This window comes from Callorhinchus milii, unplaced genomic scaffold (assembly GCF_018977255.1).
Source record: "Callorhinchus milii isolate IMCB2004 unplaced genomic scaffold, IMCB_Cmil_1.0 Scaffold2, whole genome shotgun sequence".
NCBI lineage: Eukaryota > Metazoa > Chordata > Chondrichthyes > Chimaeriformes > Callorhinchidae > Callorhinchus > Callorhinchus milii.
In genome coordinates, this window is record NW_024704743.1 from 94,494,838 (window position 1) to 94,508,108 (window position 13,271).

Consider the following 13,271-nt stretch of genomic DNA (forward strand, 5'->3'; position numbering starts at 1 on the left):
ATCTCATGTTATTGTTATTATTATTATTTATAATCCAGGATTTATAACAGAAATGAGCACACACACACAACACACACACACAACACTCTTCTTACATCATACTACATTATATATTATGTTGTGTCACAAAGGTAGCAAATGCAGCAAATTAAATACAGAATTGTTCTGCAAGATATACTATTACAGATTATCAGTAAACGCCTGAAACCTAAATCCATCTTCTACTGTAACCGATTGACCTCCATGTTCATGATTTTATGCTTTTAGATTTGCCTCCAGTCGCAGTTTTTTTTTCTTTTTTTGCAAAACGTCATTAGTTGGATCTTTATTTGTAGGTATTAACAGGAATAAACGCGTTCAGGTTCATTGACACAGTCGATGTGGGGGAAATGTTCTAAAAGTCTGCAATGTTCTCCTTCTGCATCAAAGCTGTCTACCAAACAATACCAAACAAGTCAGGAAGTTATTTGAAATAATTGTCATGTGAAAAGTGAAAATAAATAAATAATGCTCAAAAGTTAGTACGTCTGTGTGGCACACGCTACAGGGACCGCTGAAACTTTTGAGTTGGTCAACTGATCACTCACAGTGTATCAGACACATCTGTGCAGAGTGTTTAGATGAACTTTTGAAACTATTGCAGCAATGTTTCGAAATGCATAGGTATATGCACCGACATAGATTTAAATACTTCTTGGCAGAATATACACCATATTCTAAAAGGACACAATATAAGGTATGCATCTCGTGCTTTTCAATGGTCAAAGTTTTGGAAAGAGACCCACACACTGACAGACTGTGTGCACTTATGAGAACATGAACATGGTTTGAACCCTTTGAAACAAACGCTGCATATGGGGCTTCAACTGACCGCTGACCTGCTTCTGGTTTGCACCTTCGGGAACGGTGTGGCTTCCCACACGTGTGAAGAAACTGCGACATCGACAGCTTCACACACAAAAAAAACCAAAAGGTGGTTGCACGAGAAACATTTATAACCCAAACCGTGAGAACCCGAGTCGAGGCGAGTCGAGTGCGATGTGACCTTCTCACCAGATAGGTCTGACCCACCCACTGACTTGATCTTCAAGATCCTGCCCGTTCAAAGCCTCGCTATTTTGGCCGAAGGATTGCATCTGCTCTGGTTGCAGCAGAGCTCGGTGTGTGCTCTCTCTGGTGTGTGTGTGTGTGTGTGTGTCTCTCTGCTGTGTGCACCAGCAGACCCGGCCTCGGAACATCCCCCCCAATACCCACGCACTCACCGCCGGGTTTGGTTAAAATCTGCACCGCAACGGGCAGAAGAGGAGCCCGGATTGACATTAAATGCACACTGCAGTGGGCTGCAATGCCAGCCCTGGGGCTTTCACTGCAATAAAACACCAGAATGCATGACTCCCAACAGAACGGGGGGGGGGGGGGGGGGATATGTCGAACTGGCGGTACCGTCAGGATCGCAGAGATCTGCAAGTGTGGTGGGGGGGGATGCTCAGCCAGTTGCGGGGACTGAAACTTCACCAGCAATATTTACGTTGCACCGAATAATAAACGGTCTTACCTGGGAGCTACATCTCCTCGGGGTCATGCAGCTTCTTTACGCGCAGATTTGTTTCGAGCAGCAACAATGCACAGACACTCACTCACCAAATGTACCGCCGGCGAACGTCTGCGGCAAAGGATCGGCATTTGCACATACGCTTCTCACTGTACTTCGGTTCGTTTGTAATCCCCAAGTGCAGCGGCGTCAGAACATGTCCGAATCAAAATAAAACGCCCGCGAGCAAAATAAACCCGTGTCACAGACCGGCGCGGAGCTGCAGCCCCGGTGGTGGCGGTGGCGGCGGCGCCGGGTTCCCACTGACTGACTGACTGACTGAGGTGAGGGCTCGTGATTCAGCGCATCCTTCACAGCTGTGTGTGTGCGGAGCCCAGAGCACGAGCAGCGCCTCTCCGGCCACTCACTCCCTCCCTCCCTCCTCCTCCCTCTCTCCCTCCCTCACTGCCCTCAGGCTGCACCTCACTCCCTCCTCCTCCCTCTCTCCCTCCCTCACTGCCCTCAGGCTGCACCTCCCTCCCTCCTCCTCCCTCTCTCCCTCCCTCACTGCCCTCAGGCTGCACCTCACTCCCTCCCTCCTCCACTCCCTCCCTCCCTCACTGCCCTCAGGCTGCACCTCCCTCCCTCCCTCACTGCCCTCAGGCTGCACCTCCCTCCCTCCCTCACTGCCCTCAGGCTGCACCTCACTCCCTCCCTCCTCCACTCCCTCCCTCCCTCACTGCCCTCAGGCTGCACCTCCCTCCTCCACTCCCTCCCTCCCTCACTGCCCTCAGGCTGCACCTCCCTCCTCCACTCCCTCCCTCCCTCACTGCCCTCAGGCTGCACCTCCCTCCCTCCCCTCCTCCACTCCCTCCCTCACTGCCCTCAGGCTGCACCTCCCTCCCTCACTCCTCCACTCCCTCCCTCCCTCCCTCACTGCCCTCAGGCTGCACCTCCCTCCCTCCCTCCTCCACTCCCTCCCTCCCTCACTGCCCTCAGGCTGCACCTCCCTCCCTCCCTCCTCCACTCCCTCCCTCCCTCCTCCACTCCCTCCTCACTGCCCTCAGGCTGCACCTCCCTCCTCCACTCCCTCCCTCCCTCCCTCCCTCCCTGCCCTCAGGCTGCACCTCCCTCCCCTCTCTCCCTCCCTCGGCTTCCTCCCCGCTAATCCCCACCGGCTCCAGACGCCGCCGCTGGAGCTGCCCAGCAGCCACTTTTTTAAAGCTTTGCAGCCGAGCTGAGCCGAGCCGAGCCGTTGGTTGGCAGTGGGGTTCCCTCCCCAGCAACCGGTTTATTTGCCACCTTCAAACCTGGGGGCTGAGATAACCCCCCGACCCTTAACTTAAAAGGTTTGAGCCGGACCACCGCACACCTCCAACGCATTTGCTTCGGGTTTGGGTTGAGGGCAAAGGTGCAAATGCCTTCCTGTAAGCCTGGCTTGGCCCTCTGAATGTCCTGGGCTTGGCTTGGGTGAAGTTTAGATGCAATCGGTACATGTCCTGGAAGGGTGAGGTGCCCTCTGTTGCAAAGGGCTGGAGATTTATTAAAGAATTGCATTTCAAACTCCCATCAGGTTATTTGGACAAAATCGTGTTCCCTTTCCAGTTTTCAGGTAAAGTGGCTGAAGTAATGGTTGGTTCTACAGGATTTTTTTTTGAGTGTTTGTTTGTGTGCCTGGGAGCAGGGTCAGTGTTGTGTATAACGGTGAGCAAAGCATGACAGACTGTCTCTCCAGTGACAGGAGAATGAATAAGGAGAGAAAGGTTTGAGGGTATCAAAAGAAAGACAACCGAGAGGGAAGACACCAGAGACACAAGAGTGAGGTAGAAATAATGAATGAGAGAGAGAGAGAGTGATTCCAGAGAGTGACGAAGAAGACACCAGAGAAAAAATAGTGAGAGAGACCTTTTTAAGAGGCAGCAGAGGGAAAGACTCGAGGCGGAGATGGAGGTGAGGGAGAAAATCAAAGTCAGAAAATTCCCAAAGACAAATGACTCCAAATGACAAAATATGGTGAAGATAGTGGGTTACGATAATATTGCAATCATCTTTGGAAATGGAAATTGGGCCAAAGGGTTGGATGCTGGTGAGTGGTAGCTGTTCAAAAAAAGGACAAAAGATGAGGCATGTACAATAGGGTGCAGTAGGGCCTTCCGCCACTCCATCCCGCAGTCACTCCGTCTCACCCCCTCCCTCGCCACCTTCAAGACCCACCTCAAGACCCTCCTCTTCGACCGTGCTTTTGATTTCCCTGCTTCCCCCCCCTGCTCTCCACCCTCCCCCACCCCGACCCCCAGCTCAGGTCCGTAACTCTGTCTGTACAGCGTCTTGGGACGTCTTCCCGATGTGAAAGGCGCATATATAAATGTAATTTTGTTGTTGTTGTTGTTGTTGTAGAGATCCTGACATCCACACTAATTGTGGCCAACCTCATTGAAAACATTGCCAAATGAAGCATTGAAAACAATGTGGCTATCAGGTTTCTGTTGGTTTGTGGAATTCTCTTTCTCTCTCCATGCACTTATCCCCAACCCAGTTTCTGGGATCGCCAAGCCTCAGCTCTTGCCAAACTACACCTACCACAACAACAACAAGATTGCATTTATAGAGCGCCTTTCACATCGGGAGGACGTCCCAAGGCGCTGGACAGTTGGGTCGGGACCCGAGCAGGGGGGAAATGGTCAGGGTGAGGGGAGGGAAGGGAGGGAGGGAACGAGGAGGGGGTAGAGAGTCGAGAGGGGAGCTGAAGACACGGTCAAAGAGAAAGGTCTTGAGACCGGCCTTGAAGGAGGAAAGGGAAGAAGCGGCGAAGGTACTGGGGGATGGAGTTCCAGAGCCTCGGGGCTGAGAGGCTGAAGGCCCGGCCACCGATGGTAGGGCGGTTGGGGCGGGGGATGTGGAGCAGACCAGAGCCAGAGGAACGGAGGGTACGGGCAGGTAGGTAGGGGGATAGTAGGTTGGAGAGGTAGGAGGGAGCAAGGCCGTGACTGGCCTTGTAGGTGAGGATGAGGATCTTGAAATCAATCCTCTGGGGGATGGGGAGCCAGTGGAGGCGAGCGAGGGTGGGAGTGATGTTGTCGCGAAGCCTGGTGCGGGACAGTACACGAGCTGCAGAGTTCTGAATGACCTGCAGCTTGTGGAGGGAGGTGCCGGGTAGGCCGGCGAGGAGAGAGTTCCCATAGTCCAGCCTTGAGGTGATAAAGGCATGGACCAGTGTTTCAGCAGCGTGAGGGGTGAGGTAGTGCCGTAGTCTGGCGATGTTCTAGAGGTGGTGGAAGGCGGTGCCAGTTGTGGTGCAGATGTGGGGAAGAAAAGACAGCTCAGGGTCGAACAAAACGCCGAGGTTCCTGACTGGCTTTGAGAGGTGGAGAGTGCAGCCTTGGATGCTGATGCTGTCAGCGCCTGAGGTGCGGAGACGCTGACGTGAGCCAATCAGGAGGGCCTCGGTTTTGTGCACGTTGAGCTGGAGAATGTTGCCTCTCGTCCAGGACTCGATGTCAGACAGGCAGCTGTCAGGACATCGGTGGTCGTGGAGTTGAGGGTAGAAGAGGAAAGGTAGAGTTGGGTGTCATCCGCATACATGTGGAAGTTAACCCCACGTCTGCGGATGATGTCACCAAGGGGGAGCATATAGAGGGTGAAGAGGAGGGGACCGAGGACAGAGCCCTGAGGGACACCGCACGAGACAGTGCGGGGGCCGGAGGAAAAGCCTAATCAGCGGTCCAAGATGCTGCCCCACGTGAAGGGCACTATATAAATGCAAGTTGTTGTGTAAATCAAAGCCCTGATGGATATGGTGTTCCAGCTGGATAACTTGCTAGATAGTACTCTCAACGGCAAGCTATGTGGTTTTACCTGGTTAGACTCCAGCGGTACCTCAACACACACTCTGGGGTCACCAGGCCTTGGCTCTTGCCAACTTGCTCCCAATAATTTCTGGAATTAGGTAAGCGTCCCTCCAGGGAGAGAGTACACATTCCAACAACCTATCTCTGGAATTTCCATGTGTAGGTGGGATGCATAGACATCTCACCTTGATTTGGATACACTTAAGCATGGTGCTGGGTTTCCATACGTGTCTGGCTGACCAAAAATTGATCAGATCTACTCACCTTGCATTGGTTGAGTAAAATCACAAAACTAATAAAAATGCTGCCTTTGCAGATTAACTAATTCCACATTTGACGCTCAGTGTGGATCAAAGGATATGCGGTTATCCAGTTTGCAAGTCAGCAGCTGTCTACTGTATAATGATAAGCATGTCTACGTTTACTGCTCAAACCAAATTAGGGTTAAAGGAAACTGTGAGGAATAACGTGCTCCATTTAGAAGTAGTAAAAAACTAAGACAAACAAAAGATAACTAGGATACAGATCTTTGAAGGTGGGAGTACAGATTAGAAAGAACTCACATTTTTATAGCACTTTATTATGTCAAAAAGAGTTTCATGGGTAATTGCTGTCAAGTGAAGTAACTATTGTTGTAGCCTAATGTAGCAGCCAGCTAGTCCTATAAACTGTCATAAAATAAATGACCAAATAGTTTGCAGATTATATATAATATTCACCTGAAGAGGCAGATAGGATATTGCTTAGATGTCTCACCTGAAGGATGGCATTTCTTACAATGCAACAAATACCCAGGTCTCTGCTACAGTATCAGTTTATGAGTTGAAGTCCTAATGTATGGTTCAAATCAACAATATTTGACCAGAGACAAGAGTGCTACCAATTGAGCCAAGCTATCACACTCAGTTAAAAAAGGTAAAGAAGGCAAAAGATATTTTGGGTTTTATATGAAGATGCATTGAATACAAAAGGAAGGAAGTGATGTTAACTGTATACAAGACATTGGTTAGGCTAAAATTGGAGCAGTGAATGTAGTTCTATTTTGACTGTGGAAAGAAATTTTCTACTGAAGCAATAAATAACAACCACAAAAATGTTACCGCGAAGAACAGCTATAACTAGTTAACTGAACAATTCAGATGAGAAACCTCTGCTTCTATATTCCAAAGAGTCAGCTTCCACTTACAGCACTAATTACCAGCAGTTTTTGTCAACGTTTGTCAATTGTTCCATCTCTTTTGGAGGGAGTTCAAGATTTTTATATACTTTGTATGTTTCACTTAGAAGCCTCAGAACAACTGTAGTTCCCAAATACTGCATAGTATTGAAGAAATCTAATGATAGAAATGGGACTGTTGGATGGGAGATATAATCAATGTAAAAGATAGTTCTGCAATATTCCTCTATAAGTCAGAAAATGGCAAAAAAAAAGCCTTTATGTATTCAAAATATTTATGAGAAAGGGTAACAAATTGACCCAGTGAAAGCCAACATCTTATCTTGAAACTTTTAGATGCCCCTTCTCATTGAAGAGATGCCACTTAAACATTTGGAGAGCTACGTGGTGAAGATTATGAATAGGTTGCTGATGATGTGAAATTTTGACAGAAACTATCCAACCCTATGTAGAACCATTTAAAGTAAGTGAAGCTCGCTGCCTTGGATTGTAGCTCTACAAAACCACTGTTATAATATAAGATGTTGATTGTACAAGGAGTTTTCTAGGTTTCCATCATTGCAGATAAGAACATACATAATAGCATTAATGATTGTGATGTGATTTGGGAGACCAATGATAGACTGAGAAAAATGACCGAGTCCAGCAAGATTTTTCCGCAGTTTACTCAAGGGATTAAAATTGGATCCTGCCAGTAATTTTATATAATTATTTTTTTCGTTAATTTTATGAAACTTTGGAGCAGAAATTCAACATTTTCAGGCAAATTAAATTGTGGATGCAGGACCTCATAATGGGTATTTTCCCATACTATTTTAAACCATAGTACAAGTGTGGATATATATTATCTTATTCTTGTGCCTTCCATTGCATGCTAGGGTTGTCTTATACAAAATGTTGATTGAAGTCAATTCAAAATATTTAAAAGATTTTCAATGACATACTGAGAAGTCGCAAATAACAAGACTTTGGAAAACTTTTCTACAATTCTAAATTTAGAAAAGAAGTTGGAAAATAAGAACACAATATATGGGATCAATACACACCATTGTGACATTTGTCCATTTCCAAACGTAAAAATAAATAATCCCAAATCGCTGTTTTATTTTCTTATTTGCTTTGTTTACCAAATAACATTCTAATTCCCTCTTGAATCTGTTGAATAATTTGCCTCATGCTTCACAGGCTTCCTTGGGCATTCGACTCAACATTTCACCACTCTGTGTGAGAATCAATCCTCTATTATTACATAGTCCTGATCTGTAAAATTCATTTTGATGTTAAGTTTAATTTATAATGTATGTAGTCTGTAAAGTTTGATATGCCACCTACACAAAAACCCAAACCCGGCTGCTTGAGTGCAGATGGCGGAAAACTGGCCTGACAGTTCACCGCCAACTCTGGCTCGAGCATCTCCACAGTCACTGCCGTTTTTTGACACGAGCAAAAACGGCCTTCTACTCCAACATCATCTTGGAGGCTAAACACAACCCTAAAATACTTTTTTCCATCACCCACTACCTCCTCCATGCGCCCCCTCAGGCCTCTTCAATCTTCACATCCAATGCCAAGTTCAAGGAGGTCATGGACTTCTTTTCATCTAAAATACACAACATCCGCCAGGCAGCCTCATCCGCCTGCCTCTTGTCACCCACCACAACGCCCTCTCTGTGCCCCTCACCCTCCCCATCATCTGCTCCTACCACGACCCCGATCCTACATTCCTTCCTCCCCATCTCTCCCTCCTCCCTCTCACCCACCATCACCTCCATGAAACCCACCACCTGCTGCCTCGACCCCCTCCCCACCAACTTACGAGTCACCCAACTCCCCCTCCTCTGCCCACTACTGGCTGATGTCATCTACCAGTCCCTCTCCTCTGGATCAGTCCCTGCCTCCCTCAAAACTGCTGTCATCACCCCCCTCCTGAAAAAACCTTCCCTAGATCCCTCAGAACCCCAGCCATTACCGCCCTATTTCTAACCTGCCCTTCCTCGCAAAAGTTTTGCCACCTCTCTTTGCGACCCCCAGTCCCCTGATGTTCTGTCAGCCTGCCTGTCAGATCTCAGGGGCTGGATGAGCGCAAATTTCCTTCAGCTGAACATTGACAAGACAGAAGCCATACTCTTTGGCTCATCAAAGTCTAAAATCTCATGGTCTCACCTCCTCCACCTACCTGACCTCCCCTTAAAACTCTCCGAACCTGTACACAACCTAGACGTCAGGTTCGACCCCCAATTATCCTTCCCCCATATCCGGTGCCTCACCAGCACCGCTTCTTCCACCTCCGACGCATCGCCCATCTCCGCCAATACCTCTCTCTGAAAGCCGCTGAAACCCTGGTCCATGCCTTTGTCACCTCTCAGCTGGACTATTCAAATGCCCTCCTCACCGGCCTCCCCTCCACTACCATCCATAAAATCCAGATTATTCAAAACTCAGCCGCCCGCATTCTCACCCGTACCAAACTCTGCTCCCCGATCACCCCAGTCCTTTCCAGGCTGCACTGGCTGTCTGTCCCAGAGAGGATCGACTTCAAGATCCTCACGCTTGTCTTCAAATCCCTCCACTCCTCTGCACCCCCCTACCTCTCTGACCTCCTCTCTCCTCAAAACAGTGCCCGTCTGGCCTCCTCCTTGTCCCCCGAGTTCTCTGCTCCACCCTCGGTGGTCGTGCCTTCAGCCACTCTGCCCCGAGGCTCTGGAACTCCCTTCCTCACTCCCTTCGCCTCACCCCCTCTCTTCCTATTTTCAGGTCTCTGCTGAAGAACCTTTCTTTTCAACCGCGCCTTTGGTCACCTTCCTCCCCCTCCCCCTGGCTCGGCCCCGGGATCCGTTATTGTGAAGCGCTTTGAGCCACCGTCTGGCGTGTAGGGCACTATATAAATCCAAGTTGTTGTTGTTGTACACATGGAAATAAATCCCAGAAATAGATTGTTGGAATGGAATGCGCATTTTCTCTAATTCTGGAAAATATTGGGTGCAGGTTGGCAAGAGCCCCTGGTCTGCTCTTCCAAGTCCTGCCGAGCCCGGCTGCCTGTGCTGTCAATTTAATTTTAAATGTCATTGTAATGTCATTTTAAAGCATTGTCATGGAGTACTGTATAACTGTCTGCTTCAGGAACTGGAGTACGGAGACCACAACAGAGAGTGGGCTCCATTCTGACATTCCATAGCCAATCACATCACCTTGGAGCCAATTCATCTCTAAGGAGACCCTGATTACCCGCCATCCCCGTCCCCCCCACCCCCGAGGATAATTGACTGCTTGTTACTGAGAACAATTGTGACATGCATTACATTTACTATTAGCTACTCATGGTGGGGTAATACTGAATTCCCTAGACTTTCCTAACAGCCAACATGAAGATGGTTTTAGAATGCCCATTGCAATAATGTTATGTGCTAATCAGAGGTTTGGGACTGAGCTCAGTGTTTGGTATCAATGTGAAAAGTACTGTTAATTTATGTTCAAATTAAGTAATGCAAGACGAGAAGGCAGTATTATTTGAAAGCTTGCTAATTCAATAAAGTAAGTTATATTGTTGTACATTAAAAGACACCTTTAAGATGCATTAACATTTGTAATAGATTAACATTAAAAGATATGGATCAGAACCAAATTACAAATGTTAAAATCTTTTCCATATCCTTCAATTGATCTGAATTGAGGAAATAATTTATCCTGTTCCCCTTGAACAGCTTTATGTAGTGTTTCAAAATCTTTTTTGTTCACTCTTCATATCAATGTATACAGTGTCACATGTCAAAAGTAATGATTGCCGTTTTAAGGCATTTATAATTGCCCTACACTTTTAGCTGTTTTGCACAAGTAAGATAACAATCAAATTTGAGATTAAAAGACAAATAAGCAGAGAGCAACACTATAGAGAATACTATTATTTATAACAAGATCTGAGTTTGATTTTGAAACAGGCCTTTACTTCAGATCTATGCTGATCTCAAACAGTTTTGGGAATGTATGTTTGCACTGTGGGCTTCCTTGTTTACTATGAAGTTTAAATCTTCTGGGTTGTGCTGTTTATCTAGAACCCTTTCAACCCCCACCCTCCAATTTTAAGCTTTTCTCCACTTGTTTTTAAAATTCTTAAACTTTGAAAAGAAAAATGGGTTTCTCCTACTGTCCAGGCTAACATTTCTCCAAATAAAGTTGGTCATTCACTTTGTGGCTGTGCAGTATTCCTATGTTGGCTGCCTCATTCACCTACAAAATACAGTCACTTCACTAACAGTAACTCCTGTGAAGTTCTTTGAGGCGTCCTCCTATATCAAATACAAGGGTTATTATTACTATTGTATGTTACAAGTACAACTTCTCCAATGGCTAAGATCATTTATTCAGTAAGTAGATGAACCATGCAAACCGTAAAGTTTTAAATCCTGGTCTTTGCTGCATTAACTATTCTCAGCAGTAAAAATGCTGCTGTTGGCCTTAGGACCCAGGTATTAAAGGGAAAACCAGCTCGCTCCTGTTCCTAGTTTCTGTCAGAAGCTCCTCTTTGGAGGTCCAGGGCCTTGGATATTGGGTGAGAACCGGACTGGGCTTCCCTCTGATGTTGCCAAACTTGAATGGCTATCTGCCCTCATTGTACTCACTGCCAAGGTTCAAGTATGAAGGATGCCTACTTGGGTGAGGCATCCAGTAAAAAAGGAGTCAAAATCCTTCACAGGATGAGAGGAAATCAAATTGGTGGGAAACAAAATCCTCATGGGCAATGGAGTTTGTCAAGTTCTGTTTGCTTTGAGATTATAAGGTGGTGCTCTGATGACTGTAATTTTAGTACAGTGTGAATTAATATACCTCTGTAATGTTTTAATAAATGATTAACATTAAAAAAGATCAGCTAAAATGCAAAAGCACGACATTTTGGAGTACTGTGGAGTCCTGTAGCTCAGTGGTTAGAGCACTCGCTTTGCAAGCAAGAGACCTGAGTTCAATTCCAGGCAGGGCGAAACCTTGGGCAAGTTTCCTTACTCCACACAGAGCCTAATAATAATCCCTCCAAAACAAAAAACAATTATAAATTGGTCATTTTCAATCTACGACTGTTTGTGGGACATTGCTGTGCGCAATTGGCTGCCGCGTTCGCCCACAAATATACTGTCAATTCACTTTACAGTGTGTTCTGTGAAGCGCTTTGGGATGTCCTCCTGACGTGAAAAGCGCTATACCAAATGCAAGGATTATTATTATTATTATTTTAGGTCACGGGTTCAATGTTATTTGTAATAAAACATGATCTATGGTGCCTACTACAGTATAACATGACAAAACATGGTATAAAGCATTCAGAATGACTTTAGAATGAGTCTAGCCTTTTTATTTATGAATATATATAGATATTTGGTTTTAAAAAAGAACCCAATAAAAACAATTGTCAAACATTGGCTCATGCTTTCAGTGTGTAAGATGAAACAAATTTATATTGCAATACATTTTCAGCACTAAATAAGCATGTTTTTATAAATACTTGTATACGTTTACAAATATTAGTTTTAAATCTCTGGAGGCATTTCATTGCCAAATTGTGGCCCAAATTATCACCTATAGCGCCCCTCACAAGATATTTCTGTCCTGTCTGTCCATCTGTCTGTCAATCTAATAATCTTTTGACAGGAGCTTGTCTGGTTTCTTTTGAAAGCCTTTGCAGTATTTTATTGCACCATCTGGATACTGATGGTCTGTTCCACATGCCCATCATCCTTTTATTAAAAATCATTCCTGAATTTCCTATTATCTTTTGTTGTTCTTATCTCTAAAATCTGATACCTTGTTATAGATTTTGAAAATCAAGACAATTGCCTATATTTGTCACTATTTCTCAAAATAGTGTCAATGGTTCTTAACATCTACCTGAATGAGCAGAAAAGATCTTGATTTAAGGTGTAATCTGAAGAGCAACACCTCGAACAGTGCACCATAGGAGTATCAGCCTTGATGTGAGTAGGAATTCCACCTGGGTCTACATTTACTCTATTATAAATGCAGCATTTTGGAGCATACAGGTTTTGTCATATTCTTCAAAATGGTCTTTGATTTTGAAGCCAGTGTTCTGTAAGTTACCTTTAAGCATTGCAGATCACCAGTTTCAGAGTTGAGATTAAATTTAGGAAATTGCCAAATTCTGTGGACTTCAAGATCCTCACCCTTGTCTTCAAATCCCTCCACTCCTCTGCACCGCTCCTACCTCTCTGACCTCCTCTCTCCTCAATGCAAAGGAAATGAACAGGCAAATAGAACTTTTAAAGACTGCTCTAGATTCATCACATATCCATACTTTTTAGATCCATCATTAATGTCTTTATTTTTAAACAAAATATTCAGATGGAATTATTTGGAAGATTCATTACACCAGAGAAAAACTGCTAAGCCATGTTACCACAAATAATCTACAAACACTGCAATTATTGTTTATACATATATATATTGCAGTCCATCTGGTCAGTCTCAAAGTTTATATTGGGATTGGCAGGATGGACCGCAATGGTCTTTTAATGTCCTGTAGCATCCTATCTTTCTATTAATTGGTTATGTAATCTAAGATTTTTTTTGCAAAAATAAAGCATCTTAATGTACTGTTTTGTCATACTGAAACATCCCAAATAACTTAATAGAAAGTTTTCTGTGATGAACAAAGACCATATTTTATAGGCAATTGTGGTAACAATATACACCAGCAAAGACTCCATCACCC